The sequence below is a fragment of the Sebastes umbrosus genome, chromosome 20, assembly GCF_015220745.1.
Source record: "Sebastes umbrosus isolate fSebUmb1 chromosome 20, fSebUmb1.pri, whole genome shotgun sequence".
Taxonomy (NCBI): Eukaryota; Metazoa; Chordata; class Actinopteri; order Perciformes; family Sebastidae; genus Sebastes; species Sebastes umbrosus.
The window spans coordinates 22,909,297-22,929,081 of NC_051288.1; the positions used below are offsets into that span (position 1 = coordinate 22,909,297).

The 19,785-nt window shown below is 40.1% G+C and overlaps 1 protein-coding gene across 5 annotated transcripts in view; it reads left to right on the plus strand.

The window, feature by feature from the left end:
• Positions 1 to 19,785, plus strand: part of thrab (thyroid hormone receptor alpha b) — a 282,111-nt gene that overhangs the window by 172,859 nt on the left and 89,467 nt on the right. For 2 of the 5 annotated variants that reach the window (XM_037755730.1, XM_037755731.1), the window contains one exon: positions 6,782 to 6,860. The gene's annotated coding sequence lies outside the window, so the exon portion shown is untranslated. Of the gene's footprint in view, positions 1 to 6,488; positions 6,595 to 6,781; positions 6,861 to 12,244; positions 12,351 to 19,785 lie in introns of those variants that run through there. The other 3 variants (XM_037755733.1, XM_037755729.1, XM_037755732.1) reach the window with 3 other exon arrangements.

Below are 19,785 nucleotides of genomic sequence, written 5' to 3' on the forward strand. Positions count from 1 at the left end.
GGATTGAAGCCAATGCCTCAAACCTGCATTCTTTCTAAAAGCCAGCAGGGGGCGACTCCTCTGGTTGCAAAAAGAAGTCTGATTGTATAGAAGTCTATGAGAAAAGGAGCCTACTTCTCACTTGATTTATTACCTCAGTAAACATTGTAAACATGAGTTTATGGTCTCAATCACTAGTTTCAAGTCTTCTTCAATACAGCATGATGTTCATTTAGTAAATTATGGTCCCATTAGAGTCAAATAGACCATAAAGCAGGGGATGCTTTAGGGCATTTTTGCGTCAGCCACCATAGTTCTCCTACACGCTTGGCACACGAGAGAAGTTTCAGTTGGTTGCAATCTGCAGCCTCACTGCCAGATGCCGCCAAATCCTGAATACTGCACCTTTAATAAAGACTAACAATACAGCATCTTGCACATTTTCTGAAGTAAACCATGGATCAATATTCTATTTAACATCTTCGTTGCCTTTTTCACTCTGGCTGTTGTCGTCCACAGCACCTCCGATTAAACCTTGCACTTTGCTATGCAATATTGATCCTGACCCAGTTTCTCTGTGCATTAGACTGTGCAACCTCACAACCTTGTACTGTTTACTTGTAGCACCTGCGGTCGCTTTGTTAACAGGAAATAGGAAGTCGCTCGTTTACAACTCGCACTGCCGTGACCTGCCGTAACTTTGTTGTTGATGCATCAGCAATGCTTCAGATGTCAATAGCAGGTGATGTTTTGGGGCTTTAAATGATGGTGAGTTTGTTGCTCAGATATTTTTAGCTCAGAAAATCCTGTTCAGTGCAAAGAAAAAAAGCAAGTGATTAGACGCAGACCATCATGAAAGCTGTTGATCATATGTCCCGTCCTGTATGAACCTTGCAACAGTTCAGTAAGGGACACGCCTCGTGTACTGTACAATATTTGTGCCTTTGGTCCAGGATGGGCTTAGATACACCATATAAGATAGCTATCCAGTCGGTGCAAATATAGCACAGGCATGTGATCACATGCCACAGTAATGCTACCGAGATCAAACTCGACACAGGACACCCGTCAGCATGTACACAGGGCTAGCAAAGTCTCACACTTCCGTATGGAAAACACACACGAGACAACTGTATATTCACTTGCATGCTGCAAGGCTAAGGCATAATGGTACAACTTAAAGGGACACTCCAGCAATTTAGTATTGGACATCCATAAAGTCGGGGGATGCAAGACGGATTTAAAAAAAGCAAAGATTGGTAAAAAATGAAGAAGCAGATCCTGACATTTAGTCCTTAGTCCTCCCATGAGTCAGCTTTAAAAACACTAGATCCTGCAACTCCTGTAGCATCTTTCATTAGACGGCCTCTGCTTGTTAAACCCCTCATCTTTCAAACTTCATGCCCCCAGTTTATAACACAAGTTTTCTACTAAATACTTAAAGGTCCCATATTGTATAATGTGAGATTTCCATGTCTTTTAATATATAAAATACTGGGAAAGCATCACAACACTCAATCTATGGAGAAATGCACACAACCGTATCCAGAAACTGTGGTTTTAAATGAGCAGTCAGGACTTCTGTAAGGTTGTGATGTCACAACTATACAGTCACCGGTCGCAGTGGCGCTAAACTCTTTGTAGTTGCAACCCTGTCTCCTACAAAATGAATGTTCCCAAACAACTAAACTACTTTCTCAATTTCAATGAAAAACATATTTTGTCCCTGATTATGGTCGCAGCCTTAAACGGCTTTAAACATGTGGTTAATGTTGTAAATTGAAAGAAAACAAAACAAAAAACAATTGAAGTTTAGTCAAAAAAACATTGTGGTTTGGCCTGAAATGGAAACGTTTTTTAAGTAATTAACATCAGTGAATGTTGACTTTTGGTTTCACAGCGGTCTGCTGGGTGAAAGTCCTGTTTGGTTGACCCGACCTCCTCGATCCTTACAAACGTATTTATGATACGTCAAAAATGAAAGTAATCCGTGACAAAGTACGTTTCCCTCTAAACGTAATTCACAATGCAGTTTCATTGTATGGGAACGGAATTTTTAGGCGACAGGGCTGTTAGTTGATACACCCAGTGAGTCCTTGGCTGCAGTGACACTGTGAAGATGCCAACAGCTCAGAGTCGGAAGACCAGAAACGCTGACTAATCAGAGCAGACTGGGCTTTTTCGGGAGGCATGCTTAAAGAGATGGGCGCTAAAACGGAGCGTTAAAGACAGAGGGTGAATACAGGTATCTTCAGACAGCCAGTATGAGAAAAATAATGTGTTTTCTGAACATTAAAGCATTTAAACATGTTCTAGTAGAAACCTAAAATACCAGTATGAACTTGAAAATGTCCCCTTTAAAGTCTCAAGCCTAGCTCTAGATTTCCCCCCTCCATTGCCAAAGAAGACAACTGTTTTCACAGGGTGAATTATTGTCTCCATCATTGGGTAAACTGATCTTTATGTGTAAAATCGGTGGAGTTCCCCTTCCCCGTCCTAAATCCTATGTGAAGAAGTGAGCCAGGTCAGGTTACTAATGAACATTAATCAGATCCTCAAGCAGAATACTTGTTACATATTTGCAGGTGAGCCACTCCCCAACAATTCAGTGTAAATACCAACTGGAGGATTCATATTGGTGTTGACAACCCGGTGCTGGTTAACCACCTGTCAGATTCCTTCTCTGAGACATTCATTCTCACTCACACACACTCTTTTTCTTCCTCCACACTCACTTTATATTATTAGTTAGCTGCAGTAGGAGGGCATCATATGACTGCTTCTCCATTCAGGCTCTTTATTGTTTTGCCCAGTTCCCCCTCTCAGTGAGCTACCTCTTTCCTTGTGCCCTGTCTTTTTTCTTTTTTTTTTTGCCCACGCCGGTCTGCAGGGGAAGAGCCCTCCAGCTAATTAGAGACTTGCCAGTGGAATTTCACTGCGACAAAGGGAGCTATTCATGTCGGCAGGATGGTGAAAAGGCCACACTGGCAGCGGCGATAGCATTGCTAGCAAGATGAAGAGGCTTCACTTTGAAGCTCGTCTTCTTCCAAGCTCTCAGCTCAATGCTGCTCAGCCTTCAGCCCCCTCCATCTCTTCTGCAGTGTCGGGGGGTGGAGGGGGAAATCTAAGTTGTCACAGACTGTCAGCACAGAGGCTAAATAGTTGACCTCCCATCTTAACGTGTTGTCTTCAGTGAGTTGATCCGGTGTCTCCGTGGCAAATCCGACCCATATTCCTTCATTTCAAACAGACGGTCGCCGCACAGACACAATCCATTTCACCGCCTCTCTGCTAATCCGCCGTCTGCAAAGCCCACAGATCCCCTGTGTAAACTCAGCGCGTGACCTTCGGCCTCATCTATTAGCTAAATTAGTCAGAAGCTCTTGTACTTCTATCCATAAAACTACCCATCCGTCTCCCCATCCGTCTCCCCATCCTCTCCTCCCCACAGCAGGAAATAAATGTATTCTTTATGTTCAGACGGAGGGGAATTCCCCTCTTGTGGAATGTGAAATGAAACCCACCCATCACATTTTCCACACATGCCATCAAGTGAACGCAGCTAAATTTATATCATAGCACCATATACATCATCCCAACCCGGGTGTCCACACACACACACACGTAGATGAAAATGTACATGTGATATACAGATATGAAGCTGCAACACAGACATATAGAAAAGACACACTCCACATATAGAAAGTCAGGCACACATGCGTTCCTTCCGGCACTTCCCCTCCGATGGGACCGTAAAGACATTAACGGCTTCCTCTTTTTCCTTCCCGCCTCAAAACGCTCTGCAGTTTAAGCTGATTTCTTTCCTTCCTCTTTCTCACTTTCACAGATTTTCCTCACAATTTTCTGTTTCTCTTTTCCTCCCCATCATCTGTTTTTCTTCTTCTGTTCCCTGCTTTGTTGTTGTGTGGGAAGTATCTGTCTGTTGTGGGCAGAGTGCCTACCGACGCTTGTGGGCATTACCGTTCATGTGGATTTGTTATTGAGACACAGACCGTAATGAATTGTAACAGGGATAAATTGCCTGTGAACGCTTAAATACATTTTGTCATTGCCGTGCCGTTTTTTTAATATGAAGTTGTCATCTTTGTAATAAACCTCACTAGATAATAAACAGGTTGTGAGGTGCAGCTGGTGTAGCCACAATCAGCTTTTCATTTTTCAATAAGAACTGACATATAGGAACTAAAGGCATAATGCATATTACATTTTTGCATAAAACTGAACTTGAATTTTCTGCTTCTGCCAAGTCGCTGTCGTCTTGCCAACGTCACTCTGCTCTCTGTCAGTTCTGGTTTTCAAGCTTCAACCTTTTTAAATGAATGACTACCGTTTGTGTTGGCACCACAACAGGTATTTAGTTTTGATAATATTAGCTATTGAATTATTGTACTTTTTTTTAACAAAAGAAAATCAGTTGTCTTGTGAATGATGTGGGTAAAAAGACAGCATCGATGTTTAAAGGGACAGTGTGTAGTATTTCGGGGGATATATTGGCAGAAATTGATCATAATATTAATAAGTGTGTTTTCTTTAGTGTATAATCACCTGAAAATAAGAATTGTTGTGTTTTCATTACCTGATAATGAGCCGTTTATATCTACTTTGGGAGCTGCCGCCAAATCCTACACACTGCACCTTTAAAGGAATTGTTTGACATTTTGGGAAATACGTTACTATGAAGCTAAAGTCAGCAGACGGTTAGTTTAGCTGGGCATCAACACTGGAAAAAAGGGGGAAAAGTGTCGCCTCGCTCTCTGTCCAGAGATAGCAAAATCCGCCTAAAGCTCACTTATAAACACATTATACACACAGTGTCTTTAATAATCCACGTGGGAAAGTGTTCAAATGGAAAAAGGGGGTAAGAGTGTATGTGAAATTACATTACAGTATGTGTATATGAAAACAAGTAAAAGATATACAGTAAATGTCTCCTCACTATACCACGAATAAATTCAAAATCAGCTCATTATGCGTCAGTCATTACGGTCCTACTCTCTGGAGGACTCTGGACGCTCTGCCTTCTTTTAAAAGCAGATTAAAAACATATCTTTGTTTGCAAGCTTTTAGATGTGTTTAGCCCTCCTATTGTCTTCCCGTCAACCATGCAACTTTTGTCTCTCCGGGTCAAAATTGACCTGATCTGGTTTGACTGTTTTTAAAGCATACATTATAAATTATCACCCAATTCTGTATTACACCTTTTTGGCCAACTTCATTCCAACTCATTACCACAAGTTTTACACTTTCTTTTGGAATTCATGGTCAATAAACCTAATTTATATGAAATTAAACTTAATTTTTTAGGAAAAAAATTCAGAAATTATGAATCATTTGGACTATACTAAAAATTGGAGGAATAATGTTGATGGATTATCACAGACCGGTGAATGTCAAAGTTTAGTCAGAATATTACAAATATTATAATATAAAAAAAAAATTGTGACAGTGTGTTTTTTGCAAAGACCATAAGGGAACAAAAAGACAAAAATACATTCGTATTTATGATAAAATGAAGTTTGAAAACATGTCAAATTTGACCCAAAGACAACAGGAGAGTTAGTATGTGATAACGGGTAAAACTTTAATTTTAGAATCAGTATTATTATTGTTATTATTCCAATTTGAATAATAATAAGATCTTCTTATCTTATTCCCCTTTTACTGTAATACCTTCTTTACTTATATGTTCTTATTTCATATGTTTCATAAATGTTTTTGCCTGTTTTTTGTTTTATATTTGAAGCACATTGCGTCTACGCCTGTCGTATGAAATGTGCTACTGTATATAAATCAGATTTGATTGAATTTGAAGATAGACTTACATTATCATACGTGCTTACTGACCGTATCGGGGAACCAACGCTATAGCTGGAGATGCTGTGAAGTAGAGCTGGGTGGATGGATAAACTGTTGTTCGTCAAGAAATAGGTCCAAAACGTAAATCCCCTTAAACCACAAATTGTGGTTTTTACATTTCTGTCGAGGTAGCCTATGGGTTAAACAAACAAGATGCAACTTTTTAAAGTGTATTTTTTTCACTTTGAACAGAGATTTTAGCTGGTAACATGTCATGACTCCAGCTCCATACTTCACACACAGACACCATATTGATACTCAGAAGGAAAGCAAATATTCCCCTAAATGTTAAATGGAAATTTGGCACCTCACAGCTGATGTTAGCACAACTAGCTCAGCACAAGAGTGCGTGCACAAGCGTCTTATCTGAGATGACAGGCTGGTAAACATCAAAGTGTGACCCTACAGGTAGCAGACGTCTGCAGCACGCACGCCACCGTCTGTCAACGTCTCCAGCTCCGATGCTGACATTAAATCCGGTAATGCTAGCTTTAGGAGGATGTTTTTGCTCCCATTATAGCATGACTGTGACGCAGGCCCATAGATAAATGTTTGGCTTTCATGTCTGACTGTGAGGAAGAGGAATAAAGGATAGGAAGAGAGGGAGAGAGAGAGAGACAGAGGAAACAAAAACAAGGTCTTCAAACTAAGAGGAAATAAAGGAGGAAGGAAAGAGAGGACAGATGAAGGGAGAGAAGTCAACAGAGGAAGTACAGACAGAAACAGAGAACAAGAAAAGTAAGAGGAATGAGGACAGAGAGGAAAGGGGGAGGATGGGGGAGGATGGGGGAGGATGGGGGTGTGTCCTCACTGGCCTTTGTACTGTATGGCCTTGTTTGTTTTCTATATGCTATATCCCTCCCTTCCTCCGCCCTCCGTCTCAGCTGCTCACCCGCCCTAACGATCCTCTTTTTATTTCTTCCAGGGCGGAGACGAGGCGGACCACACAACGCAGGAGGCCTGGGGAAATCATTAACCGCACACAAACACACACAATATGACTGGTAGGTTGTGTTCTGCCCGTCTGCCCATGTGATTAATACATGTATGTTTATAATGCGTGTGTACACATCACAGACTCAGCAAGCGGCTGGTTTGTATAACGATTTGTTATCCTTATCCCGTCCACTGTCCTCGTCCTCTAATTGTGCACAGTGATTTGTCACATATGCAGTGTGCGCGGCTCATATGCTCGCTCTCGCTCTGGAGCTCCGCCTCGCTTAGCTTATAGTTTATAAACAGGAAGCTTCAGTGACGCCCACTGAGGAGCCGCTATAGGTATTATAAGGACATGTTCCACTGATTTACTCAGTAAAATACAATCCCTCACAACTTTAACAAGTAAAACTAGAAGTACATATTAATTCATTTCTTTTATCAGTTCCTTTTTCATATAGTTCAGCTGATTTGTATTTGAATTTGTATTTGTATTATAATTCCTCTTGTATAAACATAAAGAAATGTAAGAAAATAGAAATAAAAGAGTATGTAACGTGTAAATTATCTACATAATGCTACATTATAAACACAATATATGTAAAGAAATATAAGTACTAAAATTAAAAATGAGAATATAAGAAATATGTACAAATATTTACATTAAGACGTGCGATATATAACAAATAACCACAGTGCAAAAAAGTAAATAGAAAATGCTGAGAAGTGGGATCTATCAAGTGTGTTAATATAAGTGCCAAAATGGTATAAATAAGAAATTAATAAGAATATTTCTTGAAATGTACAGTATGAATGCAGTGTTAATGACAGTGTTTGCACAGTTGAATTAATTGAAATAAAAGTACCAATACAGCAACGTAAATATAGAAGTAAAAGTCCTGCATGATATTCCTACTTAATTAAAAATACATAAGTATTAGCAGCAAAATATAGTTAAAATATTAAAGTAAAAGTACTGGTTTGGCCCCTCTGACTGATATATTATTATATATGTTATCATTTCATTATTAATACTGAAGTATTAATGTTAGAGCAGCATGTTACTGACTACTTAATATACAAAAAAAAAACAATGTTCTGAGACACAAATCTGTTTTTGTTTTTAGACTTTTTCTCTAATCTTTGATTTTTGGTGAGATATTGAAGTTAAATATAGAAATAAAGAAGTTTAGAGAGAAAAATAACCATTTGGTTGAACTCAGACATCTGAAATGCGACCCCGACTACGCTGCTTTTCGTAAGACGTCAGAGGCAGAAAAGGTTGGACACCACTGGTTATGTCTTTAACAATGTGTTATATTATAAAAGCTTGTTATATTTTCCATTGTGTAAAAGCTTCATCTTAAAAGTAACTGGTAACTAAAGCTGTCATAGTAGCATAAAACGGAAATAATGAATTTGTCTTGTCAGGATTTAATGGTTATTAATGACAAAGGTTTTCTCAGGAAATTGAAATAAGCATGTGATGGAGCTGGGGGGTGATGGAGCACCGTATGCGGAAAGAATTAGACTTTTATGTAAATGATGTTGTCTTCTATGACTGCACAAAGCATCTTGGGCAAGCAACTTTTTTTTGAATAGTGCCTCCCATAGTCCTCTCCTCTCTGCACACAGCTGGAGCGAATGGGGAAGCGCATAATTGTGGTTTAATCCTGCTCTAAGTCCCCGCGGCATTAGGGAAGCAGCAGAGGCAGATAATGCATAGCAGCTCGGGCACAGTGAGACGGAATAACCCTACAGAGTTGTTTGGACAGATGTTTGGTGAGAGAACAGCTTTAATGGTAGAGAGCTCATACCGGACCAGAGGGGACTGGTGTCGGTCACAGGTTGGAGTGGGGGGGAACTGGACTCAGGTGATGCTGAAGTAAGGCTTCGTAATGAGCTGTTGTTGCAGCTCCTCTTTGAGTGTTGCTGTGGTGATCACTGCAACATGTGCACATCAGGTTTGGTTGTGTCCCTCTCCCTCTGAAAGGGGGACGAGGTTGTAAAGAAGTCACTATTGTAAATATTTACTTGTGTTATAAGTGGTTATGATGCTGTCGTAAATACATCCAGGAGGTTGTTGACCACTTTACAGGAAGAAATGTTAGTGACCTAGTTCAGCCGGAGTAAAAGTTGCTTTGAGTAAGTGCCTCTTGTTGCACAATGAAGGTTTTAAGAGATGTCGCGATACCAGAAATTTAGTACTCGATACCAAATAGCAGTGAAATTCATTGATTCTCGATACCCAATCTGATACCACGGTGCAAAAAACTAAACAATAAATCCCATTTACTTCAACATACACTCCTTTTTTACCATTTGCATACTGTTTTTATTTTTTATTTATTATTAATCCCTGATAATTCGCCTCAACTTTCTCGCCAAGATTACATTTAAACACATCATGATAACGTCATAATTTACCCTCGCCCGATACTCATTTTTACTGAATAGATCTTGAACGCATCACAATGCGACGTTAGCTTTTAGCTATGCACAATGTAGCGTTATCGTCCTCTGGACGTCGGGATGCCGTTAGTCTAGAGCCCTGATCCCCGGTACTTACGGTATTGTTGAAAAACGAGTACCATCACGTTCAAGGAAGAGCAACAGAGGAGGGATCCCCCATACGTGCAATAGATGTCGTGTCTACAGAGTAACCTGTTACATCCCTGGTCTTTGTTGGATTATTGAGTTGAAACCTTAAATGCATTTTGTACCTGGATTTTCAAGGCACACCTACAGTAAATGTCTTCATTATACTTCAGTATATAGTAGAACTGAAAAGAAGCTGTCAGGGGCAAATGAATGAAATACAAAAACACAACAAAGAGCTACTTGATCAGTTGTGCTCGAATAGCAGATTCATTGGTGGAAGTGCAGTATAATTTACTGTGGTTTAAGACAAACCAGCATTGAGGGTTAGTCAATATGGTACAAATAGACATCAAACAGAGCCGAGCAGATCCAAAGGATTGGTCTCAGGGCCGATCCGGGAATATTTTAATGGATCGACTGAAATAAAGCAGATCCTTGCTTTACTCCTACTCCCTGCTACTCATTTTAAGTCAACGCTTACTGTCGCTTTCACTATCACGTTACACTCTCCCAGATAAACTTTCATTCATATCATATCAATACGTACATACTGTATAAGTCTAGGATCAGGCTCGGTATCAGCAGATACCCACTATAAGGACTCTTGATCCCTGCAGCCTGGACCCTAGATACAAATACTGTGTCCAAAATATATTTTCTTGATCGCTTAAGCTATAGAATATTTAGCAACTGCAAGAGAAGATGCAACCGTATACTTTCTGTCAGGCAAGAGAGCGTCTTCAATGTCAGCCAGTAAAGTGAGAAGCCTTGGTGATTCATGACGCTTGTAAAAGCTGTGAAACACGCTCCCTCCTTCTCGCCGGCTCCTGCAGTGACCTTTCGAGCCGCTTTCAAGTGAGGCTTTTCTCTCTGAGTGGCCCCCGCTGGAGAGTACGCTCTTTGGTTAGACCAAGGCCAGAATATGTGTGATTTCTCCACAGAAGAGCTTTCGTCAGCGGGGAAAGAAAATCGTTGGGAGGCAGGAACGGGATATTTTAGAAGGTGTGCTTAGCTCCAGGAAGTGCGTCTTTCAGAGCGGGGGGATGGAGGGGGTGGTGCAGACATTAGACTCACACTTTCGGGCTCAGGGGTTGATGTGCACATATGTGTGGGTTAGTGTGTGTGTGTGTGCAGTGGGGGTTACCGTGCGCATACATGCAGCTGTGTGGGTAGGAGCCAGGTGAGGTGTTAGGCAGGGGCACAGGCAGGCGAGGAGGTGGGATCAGTCTCCCATCACTGGGCTGGAGGCAAGCATTCTTAACACCTCATAAATCTCACCTGGCGCTACAGGACCGCTGCTGACGTAGCTGCTGCAGTGGACACTCACACACACACATATGCATGCACACACACCTCATACACACGTGTGCAAACTGTGTAGCATGCACATTTTTTTTTTTTATTGGGTGCATGTTGTATGTGTGTGTGTGTGTGTGTGTGTGTATATATAGTCATAGGTAAGAGCCTGACAGTCCGTCATGTCAACGGCAGCAGTGAAATTGGAAAAATACAGAGATTTATAATCTATCACATTTCATCCGTCTACTACTCTGACACATAAGAACAAAGAAAAGTTAATCTTGTCTGCATTGTAGATACACTGAATCCAACCCACTGATTTAATCTGCCAAGTAATCCCTCTTCTGATTTGTTTCACATCACAATCCAATGACTTTTACATTACTGCTCACTGATTCAGACTTTTGTTTTTGGTAGCATTACGTAGGTGTCAATCAACCTCAGTCTTTACTGTTACCTGTTTTGGTTGTGTAACTTTCTGTAAATACAGCCCTGAGGCTCTGCACAGCAGTAAAACAACATATTTTCCGCTTGAGTAAAAAAAAAAAAAAAAAAAAATCGGCCTCTTTGCTAGTGGAAAATTACACTTAATCTCTTTTGTGCTCTCGTATTTTCTTTACCCGTTAAAAAGTCGGATGTACCCATTGCCGGCAAACAAACCCCCACAAATGCACAGAGAAACACTGGTGTAACTGCAGTCAGAAGACAACAATTACTGGTGTGTGACATCAGTGCTCTCTCGGTTCGTTATCTGTGCTGTTGTTGAGAACGCGTGCACTCTGTGAACTGCTGTATAGGAAGGAATGCAGTATAGCCGGAGCCCATTATGTATTCCATCAACCTGTGTACTTTTCTTTCTACTGTCGGCAGCCGCGCAGGTGGCTCGACACACGTGTGAACACATGCACGCTATAGACTCCTCTGACCTTTATGTGTTCTTTGTGTCCTGAAAAGACAGTGAGGTATTCAAGGGTAAAGCAAGACTTGGTCACCCAGTTTGACTTCCCTTCCTCAAGTGTAAAACACGTGTTAAACCGGCAGTAGGCAGTATATTTTTGGCATCACTGAGCAAAAACTCCACAATAACCTTTCAGCATATTGTAATTCAAGTTTTCTGAGAGATAATCTAACCCCGTGACCAATCACAGGTCATATCAGAGAGAGAGCGTTCCTATTGGCTGTGCTCCGGCTGGGTGGGCGGTGCTTGGTATTTCCTCAACTGGCTGCCGGGTCACAAACTTTCTCATTTTACAGCTAAACAGTACACTACAAGATGATTATGAAAACATTTGAGGAGAGAAATAGGCATTACAGTAACAGAATATTGATTCATATTTGATCAGCGCTGCCTAGTTTGACCGTTTGGTCTGAGTTTTTGCGAGTGAGACGGCAAGGCTCCAGCTCGGCTCTGATTGGTTGTTTTCCTCCGGTCTTTGAAATCTTGCAGATGCCATTAGGAGCACTGGAGAGTTTCAGAAAAGAAAGGAAAACTTATAACTCGGTCAACTGAAAATGGCCTCACTGTGCACCTGTTCTGTCTTTTTAATCCTAGAAAATTAGTGATGACTGATGCGCCCACTCCGCTCACACACACACACATGCTCACAGACATGACTTTAATGACCACAGGGCCAGTTTACTGTGGAAAACTATGACAGGTAAGCCGCATTCAAGGTAAAATCTGTCCACCTGAGGCATCCTGGGAACAGTCTAGCATTCACCCAGCTCACCTCTGACAGAGACGCTGTTCATTAAAAAAGACTTTCCTTCTATATGTTGCCAGCGTTTCTGCAGGTGGCTCTAGATGTTTCCTAGGTTTTTTACCGTTCATTTTCTTTTAATGTCACAGCAGAGAAAAGGGCACCAGCGCTCGTTTTCTCTCCTCATCACACTCGCTCATCACAGAAGAGTTGAGAAGACGGCACACGGTCTCTTTTTCACATCACTGTGCAGAACACACACATGCCTGTTAGAGGTGTGTGGCAGGCAAAAGCCACCAAGTCACTACCTTCCCCATAGATATACATAACTATAAACATTCACATAATAAATCATAACTTTATTTACTTAATATTAATGTAAAAAGCATCTGTGACTAGAGTAAAGTCAGTGTAAGCTTCTGAAATCAATACAATTTGAAAAAAAATTTAATAAGGTAATAACAAGGGCTGTCAAATTTAACGCGATAATAACACGTTAATGCAAATTTGTTTTAATGCCACTAATTTCTTTAACGCATGATTGCAACTTGCGATATTTGTCATTGTTTTGTGTTGTTAATTGATTTCCAATAATAAATATATACATACATTTGCATAAAGCAGCATATTTGCCCACTCCCATGTTGATAAGAGGATTAAATACTTGACAAATCTCCCTTTAAGGTACATTTCGAACAGATAAAAAATGGGTGATTGATTTGCGATCAACTATGGACAATCTTGGGATTAAATGCGATTAAATATTTTAATCGACATATTAATATCTTAGAAACAGTGATCTCAAATGTGCCATAAAATATAAGGGCTTCATGTAATGTTTTTTCATTATTAATCTGTTGAATATTCAAAGATATTCAATGTACAATGATATAACATAACTGGAGCCTGCAGTTGTTCATCGTCTTTGCTTGACAAATGTCTTTTTTTATTTAAGTATTTTTTGTAAGTTAATTAATGGACTAATTCCCAACCCCTTAGAGGATTAAATAAATAATAAATAAAATAAATAAATAAGAAAAACACATATTTAAGCTTTACAAAATGTATGTATATATTGTTTTTTGTTTCTAAAATAAATACTAGATATATCAACATTTTGTTGCCTATTAAAAATCATTCAAATGAAGCAATTTGAGATGATAAAAATACAACTTTTGTTTAAATTGCTTACAATTTACAGTATGTCCACATTAAGACTGCGATTAGAGGTCAAAAAGGTTGGGGGAACTACTGGAATAAATATTTAAAAAAAACAAATTTTTGACTTCTATGATTTAAGTGTGACTTAAAATAAAACAACACATATAAAAAGGGTAAAAATAAAACGTTAAGTCTTGCCAAAAGTAGCAATGTATTACAGAAAGACTCACACTCCGAGGTCGGTGGGCAGTCACCCTGAGAAGCCCACGTAAACGCAGGCAGCCGGGGGGGGCTTGTCACTCCTCCAGCCTGTAACAACCACACAGACACACACAGGGGATCTTTAGCTTCATCAGGCTGAACGTGTCTCTGTCGGAGCATTATCAGCTGAACTAACTAGCTGTCTGCTGCCACCCTGTCCACAGCTCATTGATCACTGGCTCCCCTGCTGCTCAGGGGCTATTTGCTGGCGGCTCAGAGGGAATGGTTTCCTGGCAAACAGATCGGCTCCAGGCAGGGAAAGAGTGTGTTCTGTGTGGCCGGCCGGCTCGTGCACACTGACTGAAGTGAGCAGTATTTTTTCTTTACTTTCTGACAGCCGTTAGTTTAACGAGAGATCGACTACATTAGCACAGAAAGTACACATTCCCGACCCCGCAGATGACCGCCGCACTTCACGGCTGCTGCTGCTGCCGATGTTTCTGAGTGAGCGTGGTGTCGTACACAAGCGAGGCCCTATCTTGCGGTGGTTGAAGACCAGACTCATTCATTTTTCCTGTGGCGTTTTAATTCGTATTTGTAGATGTCAGCTCCCCCCCAGCCCCGCCCCTTCTTTCAGAGGCCTTTTTTTGGGTCTTTTCGCCGTCTATTCCCAGACCCGGTTAACATTAATGAGCTGTTATGCCAGAGCCGCATCGCTCCTCTCGCTCATGTCAGCATTTATAAATGTTGCCAGGCTCAAGGTCTCACACTTTATGTGATTGCTAGCTGCATTGCTGCAATGTACTGTAGACAGTATATGGCCTCTAACAAGTAAAATGTAAACCACACTGTTGCACCATGAGCAAAAAGAAATCTGGACATAAGTGGAACATGAAGCAGGACTTTTGCACGGCAGGCTATGAGAGACAACTATTAAAAAGAAAGACTAATGTTATTCTATATTTTGTAAGGCTGTCAGTAGATTGAAATAGTTAATTGCATATTAATCGCACAATTTTTATCTGTTCATAATGTACCTTAAAGTGAGATTTGTCAAGTATTTAATACTATTATCAACATGGGAGTGGGCAAATATGCTGCTTTATGCAAATGTATGTATATATTTATTATTAGAAATCAATTAACAACACAAATCATTGACAAATATTGTCCAGAAACCCTCACAGGTCTGTCTCACAATACTTTTTAACTTCTCTACCCTGTCTGTGGCACTCAGCCCTAAGCCCATTGGTACCTACTGATGAGATAAATAAAAAAAAATAGGTCAAAATATATATAATTTATCTAATACATTTACTTTATTTTTTTCCTAAAGCAACTGGGCAGTGTAGTTCATAGCAAATGTTATGCAACATGTGTAAATAGTGCTTTTCTTGCAGACTATTTTCAGCAGCAGATTAATCCACATTTAGCGCTCCAGTGAGTATTTGAGTCATTGAGTCAAAATAAGCCACAGTGTGTGTGTTCATGGTGTTGAAGGAACATGTCACCCAGTGACACAGTGAGGCTCACTGATTGTGGTATAATAGTTTTAGAGGAAGAAGATCTATCGTATACACAGACAGTACTTGTTAGTAGGATCCATTCATTGTGGCTTTTGGTGTTTTAATGGGATTTGTTAATAATCATAAACATATAGGATTTACTGTAGAGCGAGCATACCAATCCTCTGCCACTAATTAGACATTAATCTGTCTGCAGTAATTGCAGACAGGTTGCAGTGTGTCTTGCAGTTTTCTGCAGCGATGTGTCATCAGAGTATGCGCTGCGCCGCGTGAGGCTTCACCCTGTGCCAGAATCCTCGGCGATAATTTCTTTTTGCGGTAATTATCATTGTTTGTTTTGTTGTTTGCTTTCCCGTACAGAATCCCTTTGAGGTCAGAGGCCCAGGCTGTCATCAGAAATTTCTCTCTCTGAGCTCAATCACACCAGATAATGAACTGGAACAAATAGGCCTCCCTTCCTCTCCTGCTGTGGCAGTGTCGAGTGTAATGACTCGTCCACATCCTTTCTCTGCTTATCTGTTGCTCGCTCTCGCTCCTCCTCACATGCCCCGCCGTCATGAGCGCCGGCTTATTAGGAACACCAGACTTGGAGAGCGCCCAAAAAAGTGACTGTTTGCAGTGTGTGTGTGTATTTTTACAGCCGGCAGAGTGTTTTTAGCATGTGTATGTATGTATGTGTGTTTCTTCTACAATTTGCAATCCCCTAGGACTTCAAGTTATGACAGAATGTAAATATTCACACACTGTATTTTATCCTAAAATGGCCTCTGCATCAGGAACAAATATTGTGCGTTTAAAAACATACATCTGTGGTAACGGCATAAAGGAATCCTTGTTACGCTGCCAGATCATGTCACAGTTCTTTCTCCTTCCATTAGACCGGGGAGCGAAGATGTTTTTCAGGCGTGTCGACGTGTATTTTTTTCCCCTGCATGTACGGTGGCTGCATCCCAAGTCTCTTAAATTTCATCCACGCTTCCCTCACTTGCGCCGTTTTCCTCCAAGCGAGGGTAACGTGGATGCAATTTAAGAGACTTTGGGATTTCATCTGGTCGTGGCCACCTCTGATGACATCACAGCACGTACAGGGTGGGTCCTTCCTGATCAAACGGCCACGCACGAACACGGCCGCCTGGCCATCGTCCCATCAATCAGCTTGTAAATGTCATTAGAGGGACGTGGCAGCTTCGGGACTGATGAAACATGTCGAGAGGACTTTTATCCCGCACAGTGGGATACAGTGGGAGGTAGAACGTTCCTCCTGGTGTGGGCCGGTTATATAAGTTAGAGCCTGGTTTCTTTAACTAGCAGTTGGGGCCTAATTTGATTTGCAGGCCTGCGTCTGGTCAGTACACCGACATGACGAGCATATTCTGGTGTGAACTCGGACTCAGCAATTTGATATATTACTTTCTGCAGCAAGAGTCGGAGACTTCGTGGTTATTGTCTGAATTATTGTAGATAACATTTATAAAAATAACACTTTATAATAACCATCATTTATGAATGGTAAATTGATAGTTATTAACCATTTAACAACTAATATAATAATAAAAACATTTTTTTTTTTATTAATAAATAATAATTTAATCATCAGTTGCATCTTTATAATAGACATCCAAATAATGTTTATAGACCTTTATAAAGAAATTATTAACCATCAACAAAGTGTTACAAATATCTGGTAATAATTAAAAAATACTTATAATATAATATATTAAATGTTTATAATGTGTGCAACAATAAACTGTTAAAATAACATAAATTACAGCATTACTAATAACTAGTAAACATTAATTATAATTTCATGGTTTATTAACAATTAATTTTACCAATCTATAAATGATTATACTTAAGTTATGTTTCTATTTCAAAAGGATATAACATAAATATTATATACAGAATGAATTCATGGCATTTCATTGTTGCGTTAGTTTTTTATTTAAAATGGTCAGTCAATACAAACATTGTTCAAACCTGAAGAACTTTATTATAAAAGACAGAAGAAACCAACTATGTCATGCTAAATATTGGGGAAATGTGTGTAAAATGCATAAAAAAAATCTTAATATTCCCATTTTATTGAATGGTGCAGCCATAAAATAAATATATATATATATATATATAAATATATATATATATATATATATATATGTGGAACAAGACCTCCTGTCTGGACTCAAACCCTCAACTGAACTGTGCACCTTTTATTCTTTATTTGTGTGGCTTTTCTGCTGGAGTTAAAGTCTGTAACAGTAAGAGGCAGCATGACATAAATCCTTTTCTACATTAGGAACAGAAAGTGTATTTAAAAAATCTGTTTCCACCGGTCTTTATCACACCATGAAATTCCCCTCACACATTTTTTTTTCTCTCCAGATTTCCAGTCTGATTTTTTTTTTAAGCAAAAATTGAATCCGCTGCTGCCAAAGATTTGAGATTCTTGTTTTTTCAGTAACACACACCATTAAAAAAAAAAAAAAAAGAAGCTGGTCAGAGAGTGATTAGTGCGCTGCGGTGGCCGTAGTATCCAGCAGTGTTGGAGCTTAACGGCAGATTTCACAGACTTAACTCTGCGCACACACACACACAGACACATTCATACAACGAGTCAAATATAAACCACATACTCTCATACCTAATGATCTGGATTATTAGAGCCCACCCACAGCACGAGTCTGGTCCACTGTCTATCTGTTTGATCAGCTAATTACCACCATTATGAGCATGCACACACACACACCACCCCAGAGACCGGGTAAGAGGTTTTATACAGTGAGCCTCTGGGCTTTGACTCCCCTCCCTCTCTCCCTCTTTTCTTCTCCTCACCGTCGCTCTTCCTCTATTTCTCCTCTTCTCTTTATTCCTAGCCTCAGAGCAGCCTTGCCAGCTTGTGAGTTATTGAAATAAAACAATAAGTGGATACCTAAAAAAAAAAAGAAGATGGACAAGTAGCCTTGAGCTTTGTTAACTTTATATCAGTCTGCAACATGGCACTCCAAAAGATGCTGGGAACCGGCACTAAGCTACAGTGTAATAATGTAAAATATAAAATCTAAGGATTAGAATGAGAAGGAATTATGCATTTACAAACGCTTAATTTAAATGCTGTTACTTAATCATGCTTTATTTAGCTAATTCCGACAGTATTAAGGCTTGGACCTTGATCCTGTTGCGCTGCTGTTGTCTTCTGGATTTAAACAACAGAGCTTTGATTCAGCAGTTTAACAGCTATGTGATATAATGTTATCAGTGGTCTGTCGGTTGATTGGTCTGCACTCTGGTCCAGCATGAAATATCTCAACAACTATTGGATGGATTGCCATGAAACGTTGTCCAAACATTCATGTTGCCTAGACGATGAACCCTTCAGACTTTGATAATCCCATGGTTATACCTTCAAGTCAAAATATTCACTTGTTCTCTGAAATATCCAGGCGGCTACCTCCAGGGTCTGAGAAGTGAAGCCAATGCTGAAGTGCCTTCAACTTGCATTCTTTCTAATAGCCAGCAGGGGGCGACTCCTCTGGTTGCAAAAAGAAGTGTGATTGTATAGAAGTCTATGAGAAAATGAGCCTACTTCTCACTTGATTTATTCCCTCAGTAAACATTGTAAACATGAGTTTATGGTCTTTATCGCTAGTTTCAAGTCTTCTTCAATACAGCATGATGTTCATTTAGTAGTAATGGTCCCATTTAGAGTCAAATAGACCATAAAGCAGGGGATGCTTCCGTGTTCTGTGTTTTCATCTTAGAACTTTAACCCTTTCACAGTGTGTTTTCAGTTCATGGATGTTAATTATAACCTTTTTGGTCGCCTAAAAATGTCTTATTCAGCGTTTGGTTTTACTTAGCTCCACCCTCTTGTGTTACTTCTGGTTCCAAGAAAACAAGATGGCAACAGCCCATAAACAATACGACGACGGCCAAAAACCAATATAGCGACGGCCAAAAACCAAGATGGCGAACTTAAGGCTTCAAAACCGTAGTCCACTAACCAATGGGTGAAGTCTCAGTGACTACGTCCACTTCTTATACCGTCTATGGAAATATCTCATATCAAAGTTTTGTCCACACATTCATGTTCCCCAGACGATGAACCCTTAAGACTTTGATAATCCCATGATTTTGATCTCAAATATCTCAACATCTACTAGATGGACTGGCACAGACATTTGTGTACAGACATTCATGGTTCCCAGACAGTGTTTCCTGATGACTTTAGTGAACTTCTCCTGTAGATTATTGGCTAATATTTGGATGCTGACAGGCTTTAGATTTGCAATGACCTGACATCCACTTTCTAAAATGATTCTTCACCCTCTGTCATTTCTTTTTTAACCACCATCTGTCTTTCCCACCTTCTTCTGTCCTCTCTTTACCTTTTTATGTGTTCCCGTCACATCTGCCCTCCCCGTTTTCCCGGCCTCCTCTCTCCTTCATTTCTCCTCTGCACCACTGCAGAAACAACAAGGCACGTTTCCTCTCCGTTAATTACCATAATC